This window comes from Alligator mississippiensis, chromosome 4, assembly GCF_030867095.1.
Source record: "Alligator mississippiensis isolate rAllMis1 chromosome 4, rAllMis1, whole genome shotgun sequence".
Taxonomy (NCBI): Eukaryota; Metazoa; Chordata; order Crocodylia; family Alligatoridae; genus Alligator; species Alligator mississippiensis.
In genome coordinates this window covers 152,678,863-152,686,975 of record NC_081827.1, presented here as the reverse complement: position 1 = coordinate 152,686,975, position 8,113 = coordinate 152,678,863, and positions in this window count along the sequence as shown.

The following is an 8,113-nucleotide window of genomic DNA, read 5'->3' as shown; positions in this document are numbered from 1 at the left end:
TTACAGTAGTTCTGAATTTAGCCTCTTTGGTTCTGCATTAAAAAAAAGTTGACTGCTATCATGCTTCTTGTAGAAGCCATTGGAAACTGCTAGGAATTTGTATTCCAGTTCAGCACTAGAGCAGGTTATATATATTTCATAACAGTCAGAATCCATGGGAGGGTGATGGGGTAATTAGGATAAATCACATCTCCTAAACAAGTCATAACGTAGCAGCTACTCCAAATGTGGTTGTTTAACATCATTGGCATTTCAGCTTAAGCCAAAATGTCTGTTACCAGAGACCAGCAATATGACTCAAAAGTGTCTGTGTATTTAAATCCAGTTGCCCTTTTTTTTAGTGTCATACAGTTTCTTGTTCAGTAAGTGAAGCAGCAGGTTGTAGATGATTCATCTTCCTTTTTCTCTTGGGAATTTCAGAGTTGGGAGGTATTTTCATTCTTGTTACAGCACAAGAGCTGGTTTTTTTTTTGTTTCCATCCTGTTCTGCCCATCTTACTGGATATGGCTACATGGAGGATATCAAGGCCTGTGTTCTGAGTATTCTCAAGATCTTTAAAAGCCATAATTCAGTGGACTTGGTCAGTTCCTCTCAATGGATTCGATGGGAGCTTGAGTATTTTCCAGCATCTTGCTCCCTGGGTTTGACATTAGAAAGAATGATCCGTGGTCAGTGCTAACTGGAGATAGAGGTGAGGTGAAAGTGAAACAAAGTGCCTCGATCACTATATTACAGTCTTAATTTATCTGTATCCTTCACTGGATGCTGTAACACCTTGGCATAGGGTGTATGCACTCCAGGCTGTTCATTTCCAGCTTGGCTCCCCTGTCAGTCCAACATAAAGCTGAAGGTTTCCTTCTTATCTTGTCACAGAAGTACTGCAGCCAGAGACTGATTCAGCATAGAGAAGCTTGCTTTGCCATAACCGGTGCAGAGGGGCACTGAGGTGCCTTTCATCAGCATAAGCATCAATTTCTAAAAGGAACTGAGCTGTGAGTGAAGCTTGCCTTGAATCCTGCCTCACTAATTCTTATTTGCACACATCGTAGACAGATTGCTAATGTGCTAGTGAGTCCATAGAGCTTCACACACACATTAGCTCAAGGGAGGAGAACATTCCAGTTTGGCCCAATTTAACCTAACTCGCAGCATCCTCTGTGCAAAAATATGCAATAATGCTCAAGTCATAGATTTCATAGACATTAGGGCTGGAAGGGACCTCACAAGATCATTGGGTTCAGCCCCCTGCTCAAAGGGCAGGCAGTCAGCAGGGGTCAAATGATCCCAGCAAGATAAGCCTCCAAGTGTTTCTTAAAGGAATCCAGAGCAGGTGCCTGGCATCACCTCTGGGGGGAGCTTATTCCAGGCCCTGGGGACTCGGACAGTAAAGAAGTTTTTCCTCATGTCCAGCCTAAAATGGTCTTCCAGGAGTTTGTGACCGTTGGACCTAGTCTTCCTGTGGAGCGCTCTGGTGAAAAGACGTTCTCCCAGTTCCTAGTGCATGCCCCTTATATACGTATAGGCTGCCACCAAGTTATCCCTGAGCCTACACTTCTCCAGGCTGAAAAGTGCTGTCTCTCAGCCTCTCCTCATAAGGCCTGCCCTCTTGTCCTTGAATCATTCACGTGGCTTTCCCCTGGACTCTCTCAAGCTGCTCCGCATCCTTTCTGATCTGCGGAGCCCAGAACTGGACACAGTATTCCAGCTGTGGTCTCACCAAGGCCGAGTATAGTGAGAGGATGACTTCCTGAGTCTTGTTTGAGATGCATTGGAAGATGCAGGCCAGAGTTTTGTTTGTTTTGCCGGCTGTGGCGTTGCATTGGTGGCTCATGTTCATCTTGTGGTCAATCGTGACCCCCAAGTCTTTTTCATATGCAGTACCAGCTAGTGTAGTAGTTCAGAGAGATCAGGCTGGAAATGAGGCTCAACTTGATAAGTCCCTGCCCATTCTTGCATTTGGAAGCAGCTGCAGAGGTGTCTGGCTTATGCTACATCTCGCGTCCCTCAAGCCTGAATAGAGGCATGCTATGTGATTTGTAATTTGCTTTGCCTGGGCACAGATACTACCAACACCAGCTCCAGCTTCTTAAACCCTTTCCACTTGACATTTGTCGCAAAGATAATGCTTAACATTTAGTACTTCCCCATGATTTGGTTCACAGCTAATTTTTTGTTTTAAAAAAGGAGATACATAGTGACTAAATCTCCTGATAACTCAGAGGGCAGGTCCTGTTCCCCAGATATCAGTGTAGTAGTTCAGAGAGATCAGGCTGGAAATGAGGCTCAACTTGATAAGTATTCCCAAATGGCACCTTCAGCTTGTGCTTATATCATTGTCAGCGATTCCTCACAGTTGAGGATAATCGCTCCCAATGGTCAAGTAAAGGGTTGTAAATAAGTTTGCTAATGGCTAAGAAGGCCAATCCTAGAGCTGCAGACTCTGGCAAACATCACAGGTGGTAGTTAAGGGGAGGGTCAGACCATGGATTTCTTGGTCTTGTTTCCTTTCCTTCTGTTTCTGTCATTTTCTGCCTCCAGGGAGAAGCTGTTTTCCTCAAAGTAAGATATGTACCTTCTTTCACAAGACGTCACCATGTAGCCCTGTCCCAGCCTACGTTTTCCCAATTTGTGGTGTCAACGCTACACTTAATGTTCACCTTGAGAGTGTCCTTGAAGCATTTCCTCTTGCCCCCACATGTCCTTTGTCCTTGGCTGAGTTGGGAGTATAGCAGTTGTTTTGGTAAATGTACATTAAGCATGTGCACTCAATGCCCTGTCCATTGCAGCTGATGTTGAATAATGGATGCTTCCATACTGGTCATGTTGGCATCAGTGAGGACACTGGCATTTGTGCAATGATCCTCCCACTTTATGCCAAGGGTCTTCCAGAGGTAGTGCTGGGGATGGTGTTCTAGGCTTTTCAGGTGGTCCCTGTAGGTCACCCAAGCTTTGCAGCCATAGAGAAGAGTTGGGATTACCTCAGCCTTATATAGTAAGAGCTTTGTTCAAGTCCTGACAGATGAAAAACAAAGCAGCTGAGGCCTTCAGTGATCACACTGAAGACCTCAGCTGCTTTGTTTTTCATTTGTCTTATTACCTGGTAGACTTCTTCAGAGGTTGGTGGACTGGCAGGCAGTTCCCTTACTGGATGCTGTGAAATGTATTCTATGATTTTATCAAACACTGTTAAGTCTCGGTTCAGGAACTTTTAGTAGTGCTCCTTCTAGTGATTTTTTGATGGACTTGCTGTCTTTGAGGAGTCTACTGCCATCTTCAGATCTAAGCAGGTTGATTCTGCAACAGCTTGGTCCATACACAGCCTTGATTGCACTGAAGAAGCTCTGCGTGTCATGATTTGTCAACAAATTGTTGGATTTCTTTCAACTTCTCTGCCCACCACTTGTTTTTGAATTCTTGAATCTTCCTCTGGTCTTCAGCTTTAAGCCGTCAAAAAGTTCCCTGCTTCTGACTGGACGTAGGATGGTTTTGCCAGCACAGAAAGCTCTTCTCTTCCAATCAAAGCCCCTGTTCTGTGTTGTTTTTGCCAAACCAGTCCTGATGGCATCAGGTGATGAAGCCAGTTGATTCCATGCAAGCTTTATGGATGGTCTTCTTTAGAGCTTGCCAATCTTCCTCAATACAAGTGTTATAATTTTCAATCCTAAAATTGGCAAGTTTCTTGCTGAGATGTGTTTGGAAAGCTTTGCGGTGTCTAGGGGTCTGAAGGCATTTGTTGTTGTACTGTCTTCAGACTGATTTGGGTTGCTTTTGATGTTTCAATGCAACTCTGATGGGCATGATTTGATCTCATTAAGTGATGATCGATCCGGCAGTCATTGGCTCTTCTCATAACATGCATGAGAATGTCTTTTAGATCAGCTGTTCTCAACTGGAAGCATGCCCAGTCCAGCGCAGGGAGGAGCTACCTTGGCCCTTGGGGCCGAGGCAGGCAGGCCTACCCCGCCTGATCCCACAGGCTCCATCTTGTGCACAGTGCTGCAGGCAGATGGGTGAGGGTCCACACTGCTGCTGCTGCTCAGGTGAGTGGGGCCCCAGGGCTCTCCTCCACTGAGCCCCAGTCGCTGCACCCAGGGCTGTGTGGGCAGGGTGGGGGAACCGGGCCAGTCCTCAGGCAAAAAAAGGTTGAGAACCCACCCCTGTTTTAGTTCACACACTCTTATGATGATGCAGTCAAGGAGGTGCCGTTGTTTTGAGCAGGGGCGTTGCTATGTTGCTTTGTACCAGTCAGGTTGTGTGAAGATAGTATTAATAATGACAAGGTCATGCTCTGCACATTTAGTGAGTAAAAGGATGCCATTGGAACTGGCTTTGCCTACTCCTTCTTTTCCAGTGGTGCTCCTTCCATATGTTAAAGTCCTGGCCAAGTCTCACCTTGAAATCTCTAAGGAGGATGATTGTATCCTCTTTCGGGATGGTAGTCAGGATTTCATCAAGGCCAGCATAAAACTGTTCTTTCTGTTCTTCCATGGCATCGAGTGGTGATAGTAGCAAATGAATTGTTGGTTGGAGGCAGAGAGTCAAAAAGCACTTTTTAATGCCACCAGGGCATTCAGTCATTTGGCTGATAATCTGGTGTTTTTTTGGCAAAACCAATGCTGTGTGTTTGCTTGTCGTTTTTCAGATTTCCCTTTCCAGAAGAAAATATAGCCAACCCCTATCTCTATCAGATGGCCTTTGTCTGCATATCTGGCCTTGTGGAGAGCAGCGATATCAATGTTGTATTGCGAGAGTTCTCGGGAGACAATAGGTGTTCTATGTTCAGGTCTGTCACTGTTCAGGTCGTCTACCAGGGTTCATATGTTCCAGGATGCAAAGGACACTTTTGTGTTGCAACTGCAATTTAAGTGATTCCCCCAGAAGTAGCTGTCCAGTCAGGTAAAATAAGGTGGGGCAGCCTATGTTTGGAGAACATTTTTTAGCCCCCTCCCCATGTATAGTAAGCAGAGGCAATTCTAAAAAGGACTGCGCAGTCATGATTGCAGCTGCCGAATCACTCTCCTGTCCCATTCCAAAGGTGAAGCAACCAACACAACTGCTGCCTATACGTGGATCAGTGACTAGGGACTCCCAGTAATCACTTCATCTGTCCCCTCTTGTGCTTATTTCAGGGCTTTTATAAGTCTTTCACTGTTATGGAAATCCTTGAATCTCTGCTGCAACCATTCTTTTTAAAATTAGAAAAAGGAATAATGAAGAATTACCTATGGGAATGCAGCAATTAAGAAACAAAAGAAATGCTGCTTTTGAAGACATTTAAACTAGTCCTGGTATTGTTTTATTAATGTTTTAAATTGCAATGAATCCACCAAGACTCTTGGATGTTAGTCCAAAACTGGGCAAACACAACTTAAAAGCAATTACATGCTTCCCTTCAGGTACTGAGAGCAAATAAAATAATTGGGTTTGTATTCATTGTTATTGACTTTCATTATATGACATACACATCCATGATGGCTAACCAATGCTTCAGCTTGCAAGTAAGCAAAAGTTTGATTCAGATGCATTGCTGGAATATTGTGTTTAGAGGGGCACTCATACATCAGTTCATATTGTATTGGCACCGATAAAAGGAAAATTGAGATTATCGGCAATCGGGGTTTTTTGGCTCATGTGGCTGATAATGTTGCCAATAAAAATCCATGTGTGGGATGGAGCTGTGAGTGACTCACCCCGGGGATGGCTCCTGCTGCTGCATGCACCCCCGGGGGAGGCATGTGTACCCCCTGGATCTCTACATGGGTGAGGGTGGGCTGCAGCTGCGTGCTCAGGGCCAGGGGTGGCACCGGGCTCTTCCTGGTGGGGGCTGGGCCAGGGCTGTGCTCGGCCTCAATCTGCGCACCCCCATGCCCCTTCCCTCCCCCCTCTCCCTTCCCCCAACAGACTTACCAGCTGGACACTGCTCTCCATGCTGCCGGGCTTGCATATCTGCAATCAGATCAGTATCGGCTGATATGGCTCAATAATCGGCCATTGGTATCAGCCCAAGAAATCTTTATTTCACAAGGTGCACCCTTGTGAAATAAAGCTTCTTTATTTCTTTATTTCTTGTGCACCTTGTGCACAAGGTGCACAGCTTGGAGTTGTGTTACAACTATGTTGTACAGTTAAGTGTGCAAGTAATGCATCAGCCTCCACCATCTGGAAACATGCAAGCTGGAAAAATGGAGTTGCTTTGCCTATTGGTGACCATGAAAGCCTGAACAGAGGGGGGTAAATGTTGTGCTTGCAGCACCTTTTTGCTAGAGTTCTTTACTTTGGGGGCTAGCTGGCTGGCTCACTCATTTGCTTGTTTTTTTAATATTAGAAAATGTGTTGTGTTTGCCTAATCAATAACAGATTCCCCTCAAGATAAAGCAGCCAACAATACTATTCACTGGAAAAAAGGAAAGGCCAAGAATCACTCAACAATGGAGTCTAAAGGCCAGTGCCAAAACCTTGAATCTGTGACATTTCTACAGCTGTCTCTCAGCATGCAACCAGTAAATGCCAAGAGAGAAGCTGGCCTTCCTAATTGAACACAGGGAAGACTGTATTGCAGGCCAGTTTATTTGCTGATAAAATGACCCTCTTGAAATGAATGACCCCCCAGACTTCAGCAGATGCCTATACTCTACCTCATAACTTCCAGTCCCTAGGAATGCATAGTCTGGTACCCTCTTGTGGGGTCAAAGAGTGAGGGTAAAAGTGAAATAAGTTGAACTGAGGAGGACTAGGGGTGACATGAATCTTAATGATAAACCTTGTATGGGAAGGGGCAGGTTTCCATTGTGTATATACAATGAGTGCTTCAGTCCCAGCAATTCAAGGAGCATTTGTCCATGCATACATCAAAGTTCAGGGTTGGTGTTATATGAGGGAGTTGCATGTTAGTGGGTGTTTACTGTGGAATAGACTAATTAGCTTTGCACTAAATGTCTCATGTCTACATGTGTGGCTCTATTAGGCTGGAATAAACCAATTAACTCCACTGTAGGATAGTACTTGTAAATACACATTATCTTACGGCAGAGTGATTTACTTCACAGCAATGCATGTGTACACACTGACAGAGCTGGCTGAGGCACAAGGGTGTTTCAGTGCAGGGGTAGCCCCACACAGTAACACCCTCATGCCTCAGCCAGCCCTTCCACAGCACATCAGAGGGTAGTCTCTATGCCTGCCTACCTATCCAGGTTCTTATATTAGTGCCCATCGCCATTACAACTGGGTACCTGAACAAAGACAAGCTAATTATGTTCTGCCTAGACTGGAACAAGGTTTGGACAGAACCCTATTTTAAGATTGTATCTTGTCCCACCCTGAAGAATACCCTGAAAGGCACTAAGACGGCACTTAAGCAGGCTGCAGAGCTTCTCTGCCTCCATTTTCCCATTGACAGAACTGAACAATGACGCCCACTTTGCGGAGATGTTGTCACTGTCAGGGTGGATCAGTCGCATGTACATCACTTCAAAAATAGAAGAGCAAATGTTTGTGTACTTGATCTGATATAATCTCAGGTGATCACCTCCTGTGCTTGTGTGGGAATGAACATTTTGCAGGCAGGATGGTTACCATTTTGGCAGAGGAGTTTGCAGAGGAAAGGAGGTCGCACTTTGTCTCATCCAGGTGTCTAACACCAACTGAACAGCCAACAGACTTCAAAAACATCTTCTATTTTCTGCTATTAGGTCTTTAGGCAAATAAAAGACTTGTCCAAATAGATTGCCACATCAGATACAGGTGCTCACACCATTGCTGTAGACACCTGTGAAGACCAAAAGGTCCATCTTACTGTGCACAGGGTTAAAAGGAACTGTGTGAAATGTTTCTGTATACGGATGCTTCTGCAGAAGTGTCAGAGGTGAAGAGACCATGGCACAGATGTGGGAATGTCCATCAGTTCAGCACACAAAGCCAAACATGTTGCACAAACAGAAAGCTAAGATAAATCCAAGTTCCCTTCTGCTTCCTAAGCAGGGCACAAAGGGGCAGAAAGACTTCTTTTGTACAACTTTTCTGATGAAAGTAGTCTCCTTCCAGGAGCAGCTGACTGCCTGCATGCAGGAAATGTCTGTCTGGACCCTGATGAACTGCCAGGATTCAGCCTCA